We start from the raw sequence: 17,791 nt of genomic DNA on the forward strand, positions 1-17,791 counted from the left end.
TCTTGCTAGAAACAGCACCTGTTTATAAATTGCTTTTAATCTCTGATCTCTGTTAAACTAAACCTGATGAGCCCATTCTGTCTGCAAATGAAAAAGGCCAAACAAATTGCTTTTCAATCATTAAGACTGCGCATTTCTTACCTTTAGATCCATGTCAGAGGGTGCAGTTTGGACTCCCACACACCTGGATGTCTCTGCCTTGTCTGCTGTGCTCAGACCAGAGGTTGTGGGAGGGGTCAGCGGCAGAAGATGGGCTCATGGCAGCAGTGCAACGCTTCACTATTTTAATATTAAAGACTTACATTTTAGTGCCTCTAAAAGGTGCCATTAACTTCTTAATATTCACTCCTAAATAATATTCAGCAGCTATTTACATAATTTCTCATCACCCAGAAGTTATCTGGTGAGTTTGTAAGCTGTGTCCGTGGGATGGACACTGCCGTGGGTTTGCAGGACAGGAGCAAAGTAATTGCAGAGCTGGCCTGGATTTAGGCAGGAAGCCCAGGGCAAAGTGAGGACTTTCTGACTTGTGCTCTTGGCTGGGTGCTCTGGCTCGTATTGTTGGCCATTTTTTCCCTGATTGTGTTGGGCTAAGTTAATGTTTATGTTTATTCTACTGTCGTAAACTAAATTCACTCATTTGAAAACTTTCATCATGAGCCAAGCCATTGTTGCATTTCAGCTTTTGAAATCGAGCTGGTTTTGCTGTACTCTTAATAAACTGCATGGAAGACAGAGAGTCTTTGCATTTGCCTTGTGGAAACAGTGGCTCGGTTTTCTGGAGGGAATATGCATCATGAAATCAGATGTTTCTAATTGCTCCTTGTTTCAGGAGTTGCTATTGAACACTGGAAATCATCCTTAATGCATGAGTAAGCCTGATGAACAGATAGACTTTAAAAACATTGACTCAAAATAAATTTCTCTTGGAAGCAGAATAATTGTTGACTAATTCTCGTGGGAGAGATATATGAATTTCTTGTAGGCTTTTTTGAACAATAGGACGTGAAAGAGGCTGAGTGAAAGGCAAGAAAGGTGCCTTTAATCTTGTAACAGAGTACTGTTCATTGCCTTTTGTCATTAGGGCATCTTCTTTGTTTTAACAAAATTTCATATAGTCCTCAGGAGAGAGGTACCTTCCAAGAAATGCCTGTAAGCTAAAAATAATTGTCCCAGTGTCATAGGCCAGAGTGTATACAACCCATAAATCTTCAACAGGCATAACTCCTAAGGCTTTTTCTCTGGAAAGAAAACAAATGTCCTAAGGCAAAGTAATAGGTAGCTTGAAATAAGCCATTAGAGGAGATTAATATTTGTGAGTAAAGATTTGTTGCACATGAAGGTGAGGTTTTGCAAGGAGGAGACAGCTCGTTGACTACTGGCAGGAGGCAGTGCCTGTGTGTTTGCATCTCAGTGCCCCCCTGAGCTAAGGGAGCACCCAGGAGCACCCAGCACCTCTTCCAGGAAACTCCTGCCCCGTGACTGCCAAAACACCTAAAATCACCAGGGTTTGTAAAACCCTGTGAAGCAAGGGGATAGGACTTGGGAATTGAAGGGAGGGCAGAGGACACAAAATAAACACAGTATTTTGATCCAGACATGTAAGACTGTCATTTAGAACATCATCCAGGAATTCTGGGCTCCTCCATTTCCTAGTTGTTCAGTCTGAAATGCTTTCCTGGCACCCAGAAAATGAAGGCCCTCAAAATTATTGGACATTTGAAAATTTTTGCCATCCCTGTTGTGAAAAAGTGGTGGAGTCAGTGACTGTCTGTCAAGGAGAGCGTGGAAGCACTGGGAGCATGGAAGCCCTGGTTGCATGTAGCCTGACTGTGTGGGGAGTTCTCTCTGCAGGACACTGGGGACTCACACGAGTTGGGCTCTGGGGATTCCTGGGCAGGAGCTGTGTAAGGCCAGAGTGGTTAATAACCACAGCCCCTGATTAGTTAAGTGCACAGATCACTCCCAGCTTCCTTTTATATTAAAAAAAAAGGAAAACCATAAATATCTAATTAAACTCTGCTTCTAATGTTGTTTGAATTCTAAACCAAACCTGACCTATTCCTGATGTGTATTTTTCATTAATGCTGTATTGTAAAATGTAATTTAAACAACCTTTATAGCCCAACTAATCCATTTTGCTTATTATCATAATGGGAACATACAGGCAGTATAAATATGTAAGTTAAAACTACATTGAATTTTTCTCTGCCACCCTCTCTTTACTGAATCCAGTTAAAAACATGAAGCTAAGCCTGTTATAACCCTGTTACAACCCTTTATGCTCTGTGCCAAAGCCATCTGTGGGTTAGAAGATAATGAACTTTATTCCTATTAAGACTACTAACTATATATTTTCTCATAAGCTCCAGCTAACATCTATCTTGCATCTGCCTAACTAATTTCCTTTGATGTCTTCGATTTAAACCAAAGGTTTTGTGATGAGAGGTTTCAGGAGTTAGTTATGCAGACCTTAGCAGCCAGCCCCAGCAGTCAGTGAGAGACAAATTGTATCTCTAAAAGGGACTGTCGTCATCCTGAGAAATATGAAGAGACGTAAGCAATGGGAAAACAACCCAGCAAAAAAAGCTCCAAACATTTTTCATGTTTAAAGCAGCCTTTAGAGATCGAGATGTCTTCCTTTGCTCTTTTCCTTTTCGTGCACAGTCAGATTTTTGGGTCTAAAATAAATTTTTAATTTCTGAAGTGCGGTTTCAGTTCTTCTGCCCGTATATGGGAAAAAACATTGTCAATAGGAAATGTTTGAAAGGGGACACATGACAAATAACCCACTGTGAAGACAGACAGGGCCGGTCTACATGGGATTTGCAATTAAACATCACCAATAGAAAATCATTTAGTCCTTTTTTTGTGGCCTACTAACAAGACAGTTTGCATGATTTTAGAGCATTGTTATGAGAGAAAAATACCAGAGGGGTGATGAAAATGTGATCATGATATCAATGTTCAGGCATTTGTGATATAGTGTACTTAAGGGGTTTTTATCTACCAGAGCTGCCCCAACGTTCTCCTGGATGCAGCAGATTATGTGTTTGAAGGAACTTGTTACAAAAAAAATTTATCTGAGTGTACCTGCATCTCCTATAGAGCGTGACAAACATTCAGTAACACAGAGTTCTCTGAAACTGGTGTTACTCAACATCAAAACAAATTGATATAATTTAGATGTATCCTGTTCGTGCAGTTTGTTCTGAAATATTTTTATGTGCTCAGTTTTTAAACAGAAATATTGGAACACCTTAGGTCTAAAAAAAACCCTGAAGAAGACTTATGGAAACCTAGGGGGACCTGAGAATGTGATTATTCCAAAGAATTTTTGGCCATAGTTTCATTTATGGCAGTTAGTTGTCCCAGAATGAGAATTTATTTGTATGTTGTGGACTGTGCCAGCTACAGGTTGAAGCCTGTGTGATCCCTTTCCTAAAAGCTACTGTTAAAGTCCTTTTTATGCTTCAGATTTAAACCAAAAGGTTTGTAATGAGGGGCCTTGGTGAGTTAGTTATGAGACCTTAGCAGGCAGTCCCAGCAGTTCTGAGCTCCAAACCCAGGATAAGTAATGTTTCCATATCCAGCATGTGTGAATAGTCTGAGATTAATGTTTGCAAGGGACAGGGTGTTTTGCAGCTCGTGACAGATCTTCTATATTAACTTGGCTTTTGTGGCCGACTCTGCAACTGCTGCACTCCCAGGTGACTGTAAATTCTGCTGATAAATTTGAGCATCTTTGTGACCCAGTGGCAGTGCTGTGGTTGCTGCACAGTGGTGATTGTCAAAGAGTGGCTGTTTTCTCTCCTGGCAGGAGCCAGCTCTGCATCCATCCCACAGCACAAGAGCAAAAGTTTTATGATGAGCCATCAGGAGTTAATGGAGCTTCCTGCAGTTACAAGCAGGCTCAAAGGATTAAGTTGTTCTTCTCACTTTGACCTCTCTGGATGGTTTAGTAGGGCATCATAATAATTTTGTGTCCCCTTTTATCCTTTATGCTGGCCCCTAAATTTCCTCTTCATGGATCTGTTTCACAGGTCACAGCAATTTGCACAGCAGTGAAGGTGGGGAAAGGGAGGCATAGAGAAAGGCACAGGTAAAAAACTCCTGCTTAGACCAACAGATTCTGAAGTGCATATATTTTTTTGGTGGATCCTATATTATAAAATAGCTTTTAGTTTCTGTCACAGTTTCTGTCTCAGCAAAACAGTTTCAGGTGTTGAAGGCCTGGTCCTTCCTGCTTTCTCTGCTCATTTCCAAAGTGAAGGTTTCCTTAAGGTGAAGTTCCCACTGCTTTGCTAATGAATTTCCTCAAGCCCCATGGGAGCTGGCACCTCTTGTGGAAATAGCTCTGTACAATTACAGGGTTGAATTGCATGTACCCTACCTATTCAGTGCCCATTTCTCAGTGAGGCTGAGGTTATATGATGGGGAGACATAATGCCATGTTACCTACATCCTCATATTTTCTGTTAGTATGCCCATTGCTGCTCTTCTTCCCCATATGTGAGAGTGAGGAACCAGTGCAAAAGCTTTCTGAATGCTGTAATCAGTGCAGTACTTGGGCCAAGGGTGCTTGGTGCTGACAGTCTGACTACCTGGACATCAGCACTCTTTTTTCACTTCTTAGGTTTCCTGCTCTCTACTTGGGACACCGTAAGTGGTGAGCTGTGGAGTGCAGGAGGTGGTGGTTGCTCCTCTTGCCATGACATGGAGACAATTGATGTGAGCAGTGAAGCTGCCTCAGGGGGCACTGAGAGGTTCTCTTTTCTTATTCCTTTATTCACTGGGGGCCATGTGAGACCAAACAGGAAGCTTGTCAAGAGGAGAATGCACATAGGCAGCACTGGAGAGCTATGCCAATGCAGAGTTTGCCTCACAGGTCACCATAGCCATGTTTCCTAATGAGCTTCCCTTGTGGTGTTATGCACGTAATTTAATGGAAAAATCCTAATCCTAGCCCTAAATTTCCCTGCAGTCACTGAGTACCTCAGCATGTTCCTGGTGTTGACACCACTTAGATCATCCAGGAATGGAGATCCTAAGGAGCCCCTGGAATGCTGTGTGCCTCCCATGGCAGTGCTGGTCCTGCCCCAGCTGAGGGAGGATGGAGTTGGAGAAGCTGTGTGACACAATCCATCTCTTGAGCCTTCCTCCCAAGTCACTGGCACCACTGATTCCTCCCTGTGTACCTCCCATGATGTGGATTCTCCTCCTTGCTTGGGAACTGCTGGTCTCAAACAAAAGAGGACAAAGTTAACCTTCATTCTGGTCAAAACTTGTGTCCAAGTTTCCTGTATCCCAGTTTAGCTTAATCTACTCCTTCAGCAGACTCCTAGCATCTCTTAGGATATTTCCTTTGGATATTTTGGAATCAAGCTCAAAGGTCTGCTTGTATTGTTAAACTGTATGTTTTTAAAGTTTTCCACTCTCCAACCTGGAGATAACCATATAATGAACATTGTGGTCCAAGAATTCTAAGAATACTTTGACCTTTGCATAACTTTTTTACAGTATTTATTCATAAATAAATATGCACCAGTATTAGTTTCCTTAATTCAGCTCTAAAGTATCTAAAATTTTAATTTCCATTTCTATTCCTTCATGCCGAGTATCAAGTGATGCAGAAGACAGTTCAAACAAATCTCTCTCTGTGTTGTCAGTGTGATGGGGTCGCCCTAAACCAACTAATGTTTATGAACAAAATATGGTGGGGGGCATTATGTTGTGTCTATTCAATTTAAGCATCTAAATCCAATTTTGCCATCTGTTGTGTCATGTTTAGCTTTTAAATTAAACTCTCAGGAAAATTAATGTTACAAACACAGTAAGGTGATTACAAAATTATTGTTTCCCGAGATGCATGATTTATGAAATTTTTAATGCTGTTTTCTGCAGGTTGCAATGGAAGAAGCCAAGCAGAGAATAAGAGGTATGTAGAATGAGCTCAATAGGCATGTAAATTAAGAGAGCTTAAGGACCATGGGGAAGGAACGTGATTGTTCCCCTCACTGACATACCTTAATGTCCAGTCACCATAAACAGGAGCAGGCTTGTCTGAAATGTGGGTGAACAGGGAAATGGGTGACATTTGCAGCAGAGGTACTCAGCATTATTAGGTTCCTGTAGCATGCTGCAGGCAGGTTTAATTTGAGGGTTGTTTTAATTGAATGCATAAGAGAGATGTTACCAAAATACTGTTCCAGAGAACACACCTGTCCCAGGGTAAGGTGTAGCAAGCAGTAGCAGCCTGCCTCTGAAAGTGTTTGAACTACTGAAGTATTTTACTTGTTGGGAATATTCTATAATTTTCACTTTCATTCATAGCCAGTGCAAGAATGAGAGAGAATATCCCAAGAATTGTCTTAAATCGGTTCCAATAAACACAATTCCTGTGTTTCTCAGGGAGTGTCTATACTATAGGGTATAGTAAGCAAAATTAGATATGAATGTAAAGGGCTTACCACTTGCCAGCTTCATCTTTTCTGTTTATGCTGATGTGTTTCTAATCGTTGGAGACCCAGACTACAGAAAAATTTAGTTTATCAATATTTCTCTGATCCAGGTCATACAGCTGTGGTTATATGCTGCCTAGTGCATCTTGTCTTTATACACATTTAATGAAGGAATAATTTTGCTGTTCAGCCAGTTTTTCAGAGCATTGGCAATGTACTTCAATAGCAAATATTCTTTCTTTGCCAAAGCAATGACACATACTGATGGTGTGCAACATCTTAATGTATTTTCATTATTACATGTTTGACATTTATCCTTCTTCATCCAAAGAAATTCTGTTGCATCCCATACCATATATCAAGACACAGAGAAGAATCAGCTTGCAACAGTGACTGTGAAAAGGACAGCAATTACTTGTATTTAATTTGCTTCAGGGACCTTGTATTTCAGTGCTATATAATGTAGCTGAATGTTCACTTCCCTTTATAAGTTTCCAACGGGTAATCTGGGCAACTGAGCAAACCTTCTGAAAATCAGTAAATAGGACGTAAACCAAACCCAGACAATGGAGTTTAGAACAGTCATATAAAACAAACAAACAAACAAACAAACAAACAATCCCAAACACAAGAAACCAAAAGAAAATATCCCTAAATCTTGGGAGGACAGGTCAGTATTATGGTATGGTCAGTCCCTGCTATAAGTAGGACAGGAATTTGAATTATGCTAATTAATGATAAAGCAAAGGGAAGCTCTGCATGCTGTAAGGTGGAGTCTTGAAAAACTCAGATGAATAATTTGATGACGTGGAAAGCTATTTAGTATGGAAAAACAAAATACTTTTGCATAGTGATTACTAATGGACTGTGCTGGTTTCAAAGCAGGTGGCAACACAATTTCAACCTGGCCTCATCCCCGTGACTTAACTATTAGCAGTGAAATGTAGGTTGTTTCAGAATGAGCCCTGGAGGTGGCAGAGGTCACATGTATCTAAAGTGGAGCAGTGGAGACTGCTCTGACTCAGCTCAGGATCTCCATATGCTTTTTTTCCCATTGGAGTTACTTGGAAATCCTAGACAGTTTGCTGCATAACTTACATTGTACTTGTAGAAACTTCCAGTCTCCAAATTTTGCAGGATATTTTCATGGGCAGATTGTGAACTTCATTAGTCCTGGACATCTTTTCAAATGAGTAACCCTCCAGGATTACCAGCTGATATTGAGATGCAGTGTCATGTTTTGCATAGTTGCATGTCATCTTGAGATGATACCAGAGGGTTGGTTCCACTAACCATATCACCACCATCCATCCATCCATCCATCCATCCACCCATTTATTCTTTTTGCCTTGGACTGGACCTTGTAATCAGCTGATCCTTGGCCACATTTCTTGTGGCACAAGAAATGTGCCACAAGAATGTGGCCAAGGATAAGAGGTTGATGAGTGGGAATGCTTCCTCTGATGGGAAGCCACTTGCTTGCTTTGTGTCAGTGTAACATCAGTTCAAGAACTGAATCTTCAGTGTGAATAAAAGGAAGTACAGTCTAATTATTAGAAAGTACTGATAATTACCTTTCAGTATCATCTTTGTCTTTCAAGACATGGCCTAGGAAGATGTCAATACTTTCCATCTTGCATTTGAACAAAGGTGTTGCACAAAGCCAAAATTCAGATAAAACTTCAGTTTTTCAGTAGGGCTGAAATCAGACAAGCTCAGTAATGATTTCTCTTCCCCTTATCTGGTGCAACACAAGAAAACAGAACAGGGTAGTCTGCCAGAGATCTGTAAGGTATTCACACATTCCCTTACTCCATGGCACTTGGCTGGCATAGAGTACGTCCTCTACATAACCGGCAAATATGATCTACTGTATGACCACACTGCCTGAAATTTTACAATCTTCCTAGACATTCTCTTCTGATAGCTATCCATTCTTCCTATTAGAAGGTTTTTCCCAACTGCCTCTGCTTGCATTTCAAGTTCATTGTTTCTCTTGTCTAAGCAGTTCTGAGGTATTTGTAGTGTTCCTCTCCCATATTTTTGAAAGCCGTTGTCACGTCTCCCTTGACTCTCCTCTAAACTCAGCACTGCAGACTGCAGTCTTTTTCTTTTTCTTTAGTTCCCTGTCCAAAGCCATTCCAGGTTCTCTCACAGTACTTGTTTTGCTGTCAAGATCTTGTTCTGCCCCATAATTTGTGCCAATGACCAAAATACCTTTTGTAGAGTCTATTAATAATCTGTGCAATGACCATTAAATGACCTGATTAAGACCTATGCAACCTACTGTCCCCAAAGGTTTTTGCTTGGACTTAAGTGTTTTTTCTTGCTTTCAGGATGTGCTACAGAGCAGTTTCCTTCAAAGGTTACATTTGCATTATCAGCAAAGAATATGGAAAACTGCACAATTTTGGTTGATTGCGAACCACATATTCTCAAACCAGCACTGTAATTCTAATTGCTTCTTTCTGGGTTCTTCCATAAACTTTACCAGCTAATTTGCACAACCATGTTCAGCTGTGATAAGCTATGGCTCAGTCAGAGGCTGCAACAGCTTCCTCTTTTCTTTGTGTGGAGCATCTGTTATGACAGAATAGTAAACAATTTCTTTTCCTGAATAATTCCGAATAATTCATCCAGTGTAATTCATTCCAAGGAAATCTTGGATAGCACACACATGCCTTTTGTTCTTCTGCAACTTCCTAGTATTAAGAATATGTCTGATTGTTGTATGTGATGCTAAGTGGAATGTATTAGACAAATGGAACTAGAGCCTGTCAATGACAGAATGGAGTGGCTGACCTTTATTTGCTAAAAACAAAGGAATGTCCAGCATTCAAAACCAAGTGTTCTCAGAAACATACAGTTAACTTTCTTTTAAATTCAGCTTTCAGTGAAAAAAATGGGGCAAAAGTGAGAAGAAATTTTTCTCTTTGTACAAGGATAATCAAATCTGAAAGAAACAAATATGGTTCTATGGGATGAGGACTATCAATGGCTTTGTTACTGTTAGCTAGAGAAGGAAAGCTCTTATCTTTGGACTCACACCTGACAGCATGCTTGAGTATATACAACTTACTGCAAATTGTTTTCAACATTAAAACAATGTTCTATGAAGAACTCTTCACCTTAGCTCTTTATCAGTGTCCATTTCTCCTCTGCTTCTACAGGAAATAGTACTGTTTCAAACAGAGAGGGAAGAAGTTACTCCAAAGAGATGGACAATGCCAGGGGTTTGCAAAGCAGCTTTTTGGGGTATAGGTTCATGATTTACAGCTAGCTCACGGGGAGAGTTCTCTCTTGAAATGAAAGCAGGTCTACAATAAGATGAAAGAGAGTCTTGAGTACCTTATAGAGCAGTTCTGAAAGGAATCTGATGGTCATATGAGTACTAATGAATGTAAAACCAGGAAAAAAACACCTATGGTTTTTGTTCCTAGTGCCGGTATAAATCCCAGTGCTTCCTTTGAAAGAAGTGAAACACTTTGCAGAACTTGAGATGGAGTAGACTAGTCCGAGTTTACTTCTGAGCTGACCACTAAAGGACAGGTTGGTTTTCTTTGGACCAAGCAGCACATCTGGATTTTTCATGTGGTTCAGTGCTGCTCCTCACAGCCAGATGACCAGTGCTGAGCTGCTCTGCTGGCCTGACAACCACCCCAAGTGACAGCAGTCTATTTACAGCGTGCAGGAGGCTCTCTGCACAGCTCCAAGGTGTCCTGCCCTGTCAGGAGTCCCCAACAAGGCCATGCTGGGGTGGTCATTGGATTTCAAGTGGAGATCCTCAGAAAAAGTAAAAGAATTGGACTAAATACAAAACCAGTTCAGCTTTCCAAGCAGTGAGAATGAGCAAAGCTTCAACAGTCTGTACTAAAGCTGATGCCTGGTATTCCTGTAATTCAAGAGAGCATTAATGATGATGTATCATTATTTTGAGGAGAGTATAATGTTATTTAGGGAGAATTTACAAAAGGATATGAAGAATCCTAGTGACCTAACTGGACTGAGTGATATGGGTATCACAGTGACATTTAAAGTATATGGTAGATGAAGATTAATTTAGGATAAAGATAGAACAGATCTATGATCTGAATTACAGGATCTAAATGGTAACCACACAGAAGAAAAATCAAAACATAAAACTGTGGACAGTAATTCAAAAGAAACAACAGTCATGAAATAACAGCCAATCTTAAATCTGAATTAGAAATTGGCTGTAAAATAATATTTTAAAATTAGGAACTAAAGTGATGAACAAAGATCTAAACAATGAAAATTTGCCTCTTAAAAATGAGCGTTACTGGCAGCCATATTTAACAGCTCAAGCCCCATCTGCTCAGGGCTGAAGGCTGCACTGAATTCCTGTCACAGCAATCCTCTGAATTTCCTGAAGCAAATTAGGGATGTACTTCCTGCAAGTGAGATTGAGCCTTGGGACCATTGTGGCATCTTCTATTAAGAGAGCAAGAAGCAGTTCAGCTGGACTACTGTTCTCTGCTGCCATAGTTCCAGTTTTCTTCCCAGCTACTGGCAAGCCCTGGGTGAAGCATTCTCTCTGCCTGTAGTGGGCACTGCTCAGCTGAGGTGCTGCAGCTGCCGCTGTCACTGCCAGTGTGTGGTGGTGGGCTCCAACACACCTGGCACATGGTGGTGACTTGCGCTTCACTCAAACTGTTCTGCAGGTGAGGACAGCTGTGAAAAGGTGCTGCTCTCTCACACTCTTTTGGCATTCTGTAGAAAGGGGTTTTCACAAAAATTGGGAATACTGGGCACTGCCCCTACCTGCTTCAAAATCCCTCTGGCACTGAGGCAGGTTCCTTCAGAATTCCTTTGTGGAGGAGGGCTCAGGCTGTGCACGCAGAGAAGGGGGGCACCCAGCACAACGGGACTCTGTTGAGGGCAGGGTCTCTGCACGCTGGGGTGACACAAGTGACAAGTTTGCTTTTGCTCAGCTTCTACAGGCTGCAACAACAATCCTGGTATTTTAATAAAACCTCATAATTTTAAATTAAACCTGAATTCATCACTTAATTAAAGAGCAGCACAGGATCTTTGTTTTAGAAGCCTCTGACAGGTAAATGGTCGGCATGATGCTAAAGATCACAAGACAGGGAGCGTGTCCAATTTTCTGTATTCAGTTTACTTGGATGAGAAATTAAGTTGAGAGCACTATTGCATTGGTAATGGAGATCTGGAAAGAATTTCTGTGCTGTCTCATTTCTGCAGACACTTGCTTTGAATGACTCTTCCTTTGGGGTTGGAATAAATGTTTTTCAAAGGTCCCTTCCAACCTAAGCAGCTCTGTGATTCTTTAACAGTTCATGTGGAAGCGAATGATTGTGTTACTGGGAGGTTTCTGTCCCTCTTGACATCCTGTTCTTGCTTCATAAACCTTAAGTGAGATGTGTGTGTAGTAGGACTCACGAGCTGCAGTCTGACAGAAATGAAATGTTCTGCCTTATTTTACCCCAGGGAGAACTTGCAGGTTACTTCTTCACCTTCAGACATGCTTTTTCGTGTTAAGGCAGGATTGAGTATTTTCTGGGAAAAATCAGATGTTGCCTTTGCAGGAGCTGGGGCTGCTTATGTGAACCAATGTCACCGGTGCAATGAGAGAGAGTTTTTTCCTTCATGTAATACAGGAGAGAATTTATTGAGAGAGTTGCAAATACTGATATAATGAAAAAGTATCCCAACTGCATTCTTATAAGATGATGTCTCTCTTCTATCCAAACAGGATGCATATTTCAAGGCAGGTTCAGAGTCCTTTATCTGTTAAGTGAAGTACTTCCAAAAAAATTACATTTCACTTCAAAATCAGGTGAAATTCCCCGTGCATATGTGAAACCCTTCTAACCCAATAAACTTGAAAATTCACTCAAACTTTATTTATTTTGAACAACCATAGCTGCCTCTTTGCTTTCATCTGGAAATACAACAATTTTTTACAAAATAAGTATACAAAGAGAATGGTCTGTAGTTTTTATTAATGGCTGTAGTTACATCAGAACACAGCAACATGCCAAAATAAAACAGTAGCACAGTTTGCAGGAGTTTTTTGGTTTATATCTGGTGAGATTTTAATTGATCAAATTTAACACTCAAACAGTTAAAGAAGCCAGATTATTTCACTTCAAAGAAAAGGCTTACAGAGTCTGGAAAGTATCTTAAAATTAATTTTCTGTTTTTACTGGTATGTATGTTTGTAAAAAATGCAAGTCTCTTCTTGTTTCACTAATAGTGGCAGAATGAATATTAAGTGATAATTGCTTGGCAACCCAATTTACCTCATATTTAGGAATATTTGTGTTTTTGCAATGTTGTCTACTGAAGCCAACATTGTTTTATGCCTAACAATACCTACTTGCATATTTAGTGTTTTGCACATGGGGCAAAGTGTGCTCCATGATCCTACACTGCTATTTTGGGTTATCATCACGTGGCAGTTGCCTGCTATACAGCATATGAGAAGCAAATTTTTTCTGGGCCAATGTTACAAATCTTGCAGGCTTTTCGACTGACCATGACAGAAGTCTGTAAGGGAAACAGCATTGCCCTGCCTAGGGTTAGTTTTGCCAGGGTGAGTCTTTCTGGAGCCTAACAATGGGGAGAAAGCACAGGTTTTTTTGGTGGACATTAACTGGTGTTTGGGAAGACAATTTAAAATTAAAACTGTGAGGCTTGTATAATTCTTATTTTTTACTGATGCTGTTAGTAACTCCAGTTGTGCACTCTGCAGGTAAATTATTGAATTCTTAGGGAATTTGTCATGAGTAAGGGCTGACAGAATGGACCTGAAGCATAGTCTGTAGGAAGGGAAACATGGAAAAGATTTCCTATTTGTCACCTGGCATGGCTCTGCCTGCGAGACACATACACTGCAAAATTAATCATGCTGATGCTCTGATCCTGTAACATGTGACTCCGGATGTACTTTACTGAGTTTATAGCCGACTAGAAAATTCATGTGTGCCAAAGAAAATACTTAATCTGAACATTTGATCTAAGAACTACTGGCTCCTTCTGCGCTGACAGTAAACACCATTCTCATATCTGATTTTGCATTTAAAGAGAGAAGCTGTGAATACAAAGCCTTGGCCAGCGGCATCCTGGTCTGTATCAGGAATAGCGTGGCCAGCAGGAGCAGGGAAGTGACTCTTCCCCTGTGCCTGGCACTGGTGAGGCAGCGCCTTGAGTGCTGTGCCCAGTTCTGGGCCCCTCACTTTAGGAAGGATGTTGAGCTGCTGGAATGGGTCCAGAGAGCGGCAACAAAGCTGGGGAAGGGCTTGGAACACAAACCCTGCGAGGAGTGGCTGAGGGAGCTGGGGTTGCTCTGTCTGGAGAACAGAAGACTCAAGGGGGGACCTTATCACTCTTTACAAGTCCCTGAAAGGAGTCTGGAGCCACGTAGGGGTTGGCCTTTTCTCCCAGGCAACGGGTGATAGGAGGAGAGGACGCAGTCTTAAACTGCACCAGAAGAGGTTTTGGTTGGACATCAGGAAGAATTTCTTCATTGAAAGAGTGATTGGGCACTGGAATGGACTGCCCAGGATGATGGTGGAGTCACCATGCTCAGAGGTGTTTAAGGAATAACTGGATGTGGCACTCAGTGCCATAGTGTCTAGTTGGCACAGTGGTGTTTGGTCATAGGCTGAACTTCATGACCTCAGAGGCCTTTTCCAACCTAATTGATTCTCTGAGTATAAATATAAATATAAATATAAATAGGAAACATTTTTCCAAATGTTCTATTGTATTTTTAATCAAAGCTCCATGGAGTTGTTCAAACAGGAAGGTTTTAGCCCATCAATAAGACATGAAGGTGATTTTCTCAGGACATTATCAAAATTTTCCTTCAAACACACTTAAATTTTCAAACAGAAAGTTTCATCCATTAACTCACCTTGCAAGTGGATAAGTCCGACAACTTGTTGATCTTTTTTGGTCCTTATTTTTTGTTTTTTCAAAGTAGTAGTTCCATACTGCAACTTACAATGTGCTGAGCACTGTATTCCCCATCAAGCAAACCTCTTAAAGTTAATCATGCTTGAAAAAAGCTGCCAGATTGGAGCTAAATATCTGCACATCTCTGTATTTCTCCAGCTGGGCACCTTTTTCCTTCCTGTGAAAAGATAGATGTACTGCTATGACATTGAGCTTGAGCTGGGGAGATTCAAAGTCCAGTCTGATATGCTACAGTCTCATTTAATCATGTCTTTATTTAAAAAAAAAAATTATTTATTTTTTGAATGGTGATAATAAATATTTTGTCTTTTTGTTTCCGAACTTTTGGGATGGCATTTATTTCTTAGCTATATAAAAGCATTAAGACCTTAATTTCAGAACTTATGGCACGCTGTAAATAACAGCTATCACTTATGGGGCAGATGTTTAACCCCTGGGCTGACTTTGATTAGGACTCCTATTACCCAGCTTTGGTGTAAAAATGTCTTGGGGGGACTTCTGCTCACCAGCTCTGTGCAGCACCTTGTAATTGCACAGCAAACAGTACTGATGCTTCAGATAAGATTTTATTCAAAGCCTTGTACTTCCAGATACGTAAAAGTAGGGATTTTACACACTCTCATTTTCAAAATGGCAATGCTTTAGACCTTTTAAAAGATGGATTCATATAATGAACATTCATTATGTCTACACTTCAAAGTGCCAGTTTCCAGCAATTGTTTCACTGCAAGTATAACTCACTTTCTCTCTACCTTTTTTAGTAATTGTCATAATTACAGGGTAAAATTTCTTTTTTTTTGCAATTTTCTATATTATCTCTCTATAAACCTACCCATGTGAGCTCCATGTTGCCCTTTTCTCATTTGTTTCATTAAACACTAAATCAATGAGCTTTAAGCAAGCCAAGGTTAGTAATGTGGCATTAAGCATTAATCCATTAAACACCCAGGCTGTAAATCTACTATGTACCTCTTTTGAAGAGGTTATAATATGCCATACAATTAATTATCTGGAACTTGAATACACTTAATTTATGTGAACTGCAAAATGGAACTATTAGTTGAAAACATTATACTTCCATTATGAGCAGATATGCAACAGATTTTAAGGTCTAAAACCCTTTTAGCAATCTCAGGTGTAGTTTGCCTACACAGCACCTTCTGTGAAATGTTTGGCTTGTAAGGGCAAGCTCGCCTCAACTGTTCTGCCAACAGTGATTTACACCTGCTGGGTGGCCTCTCTGTCTGTCAGCATATCCACACAGGAGCTAGTCTCTTCTCAGGCTTTTCACACACTCTGCTTCCTTTCCCACTACAAGAGGCAGAAGTCTGATTGGCATCATATCCAGCAATGTACTGCTAAACTGATGACAGATGAGTGAAGGCTGCAAGGCAGAACTGAGCTCTCTGCTGGTTGCCATTTCTGGAGGCGTTTCTTCCATAAGCACAAGGCAAGGGGTAAGAGGTGAAAAGACATGTCATTACTGTGCTAGTACACCTGGCAGCAGATATACTAGGACCAAAAAAAAAAAAAAAAAATCCAAAAGGGTATTTATACAAATAAGTCTGGGCTAATTTGAGGAGATCAGTTTAATTTTCCATCTATGAGATGCTGGTGCTGCAGCATGCTGCAGTTGCTTGTGACAATGTTGGTCATGCTTAAGCTCTTGTCCTTTTGGTGCTGGACACAGAGTTGTCCTTAATATGGCTGAATAAAACTGGGGAAAACAGAGCCTAGAAGTCAGGATTCATCTGCCACAATGCTAAATATACCAGAACTGAAGAGGACTAAGAGGTGTTTAACCCCAGTTTAGGAAATACACCTTTTCAGAACATGGACAAGACCCAGTGCATTTTTCAGTATTCATCATATTTCTTGTTAAAATCTTCATTGTTTAGGGGAAAAAATCCTGCAGGTTTAGGAAAATCAAAAGAGCTCACACAGTGCATTCTTTTAAAAAAAATTTTACAGCATGGTCAGCATGAGGTTTTTATAGATGTATAATGATGTATCAAAGTTAATTATTGTTATCGATATTATAACTATTTAGGATAAGTTTATTTAAAGGGATGCTTTTTTTTTAAAGTAAGGCTGGTTTTGTTTTTTTGTTTTTTTTTTTTACTGCAGTTCGTGCAAATGCCCTACAGTCACAAAGCTCTGTAGTATCCCCAAGATGGAAGGCTGTAATGCTTTGTGGGGAATATGTAAAAATATAGTTGTAGCTAACCATTAGAAGAGGTAGGACTAAGTTTGTAGGAGATACTGCTGTTTTAAAAGAACCCCACATGTTCTCCTTGGCTGTTTGTTTATTCTTGGTTCATTCACAGAAATTGTTAGAAATTGTTAATACACATATACATCAATGTATAAGAGGGCAAGGTTATCAAAATTATAAAATAATTTACATTAAAATTCACAAAGAAATACTGTTGCAGATGAAAAGTGAAAGGACTCTTCATTCTTGCTAAGTTTTTCTATCATATGCTGTAGTTCCTGTAAATGCCCTACAGGAAAAAATGCATTATTTTTATTTGATGCTAGTACAGCCTTTTTGAAAGGGTTTTGCAAAACTGAAAAAATAATTTCAATGTGTTGTTAACCTGCTTTTATGCATATCCCAGATTTGCTCTTATTTAAGATTTCAGTAAATCCCTCCTCATTTCTTTTTTTGTAAATGCCCATAAATCATTTGAAAACAGTATAATGAAGGGCAGTGCTGCCTGTGACACCTCTCACATACACACCCAGCTGTTCTGCTGTCTTTTCTTGCTATCATCTGTCACCAGATGATAACAGAATAATTCTGGAGATACTGATAGCTTAATTAATTGGAGTGGGAGGGGAGATTTTTGCCTTTCCAAGGTCCTGTTTTGTGGTGGCAATTGCAAGGGGGGCTAATGCAATACATCTTTTATGGTCTTAATGATGTGGGCTTTTCTTTGCCACACATATTTAAAATTCATGAAGTAGTGGCTAAGGAGGTATTAGAGGAAGGTCCCTGTGCAGAAATGTTACATACTGCAATATAATAAATAGAACAGCAAGTCTTTAAAACTTACTGCTCTACTGGATTTGGCCATTTAATAGTAACTTTCAAATGGAAGTGCAGAGGGCTGAAATCAGTCCTATTTTTAAACAAAAGCATCTCTTTAAAGAAACTTATCCTAAATAGTTATAATATCGATAACAATAATTAACTTTGATACATCATTACACATCTATAAAAACCTCATGCTGACCATGCTGTGAAATTTTTTTTAAAAGAATGCGCTGTGTGCGCTCTTTTGATTTTCCTAAACCTGCCTCATGCTGACCATGCTGTGAAGTTTTTTAAAAGAATGCACTGTGTGAGCTCTTTTGATTTT

This window comes from Pyrgilauda ruficollis, unplaced genomic scaffold, assembly GCF_017590135.1.
Source record: "Pyrgilauda ruficollis isolate IOZ18807 unplaced genomic scaffold, ASM1759013v1 scaffold2, whole genome shotgun sequence".
Taxonomy (NCBI): domain Eukaryota; kingdom Metazoa; phylum Chordata; class Aves; order Passeriformes; family Passeridae; genus Pyrgilauda; species Pyrgilauda ruficollis.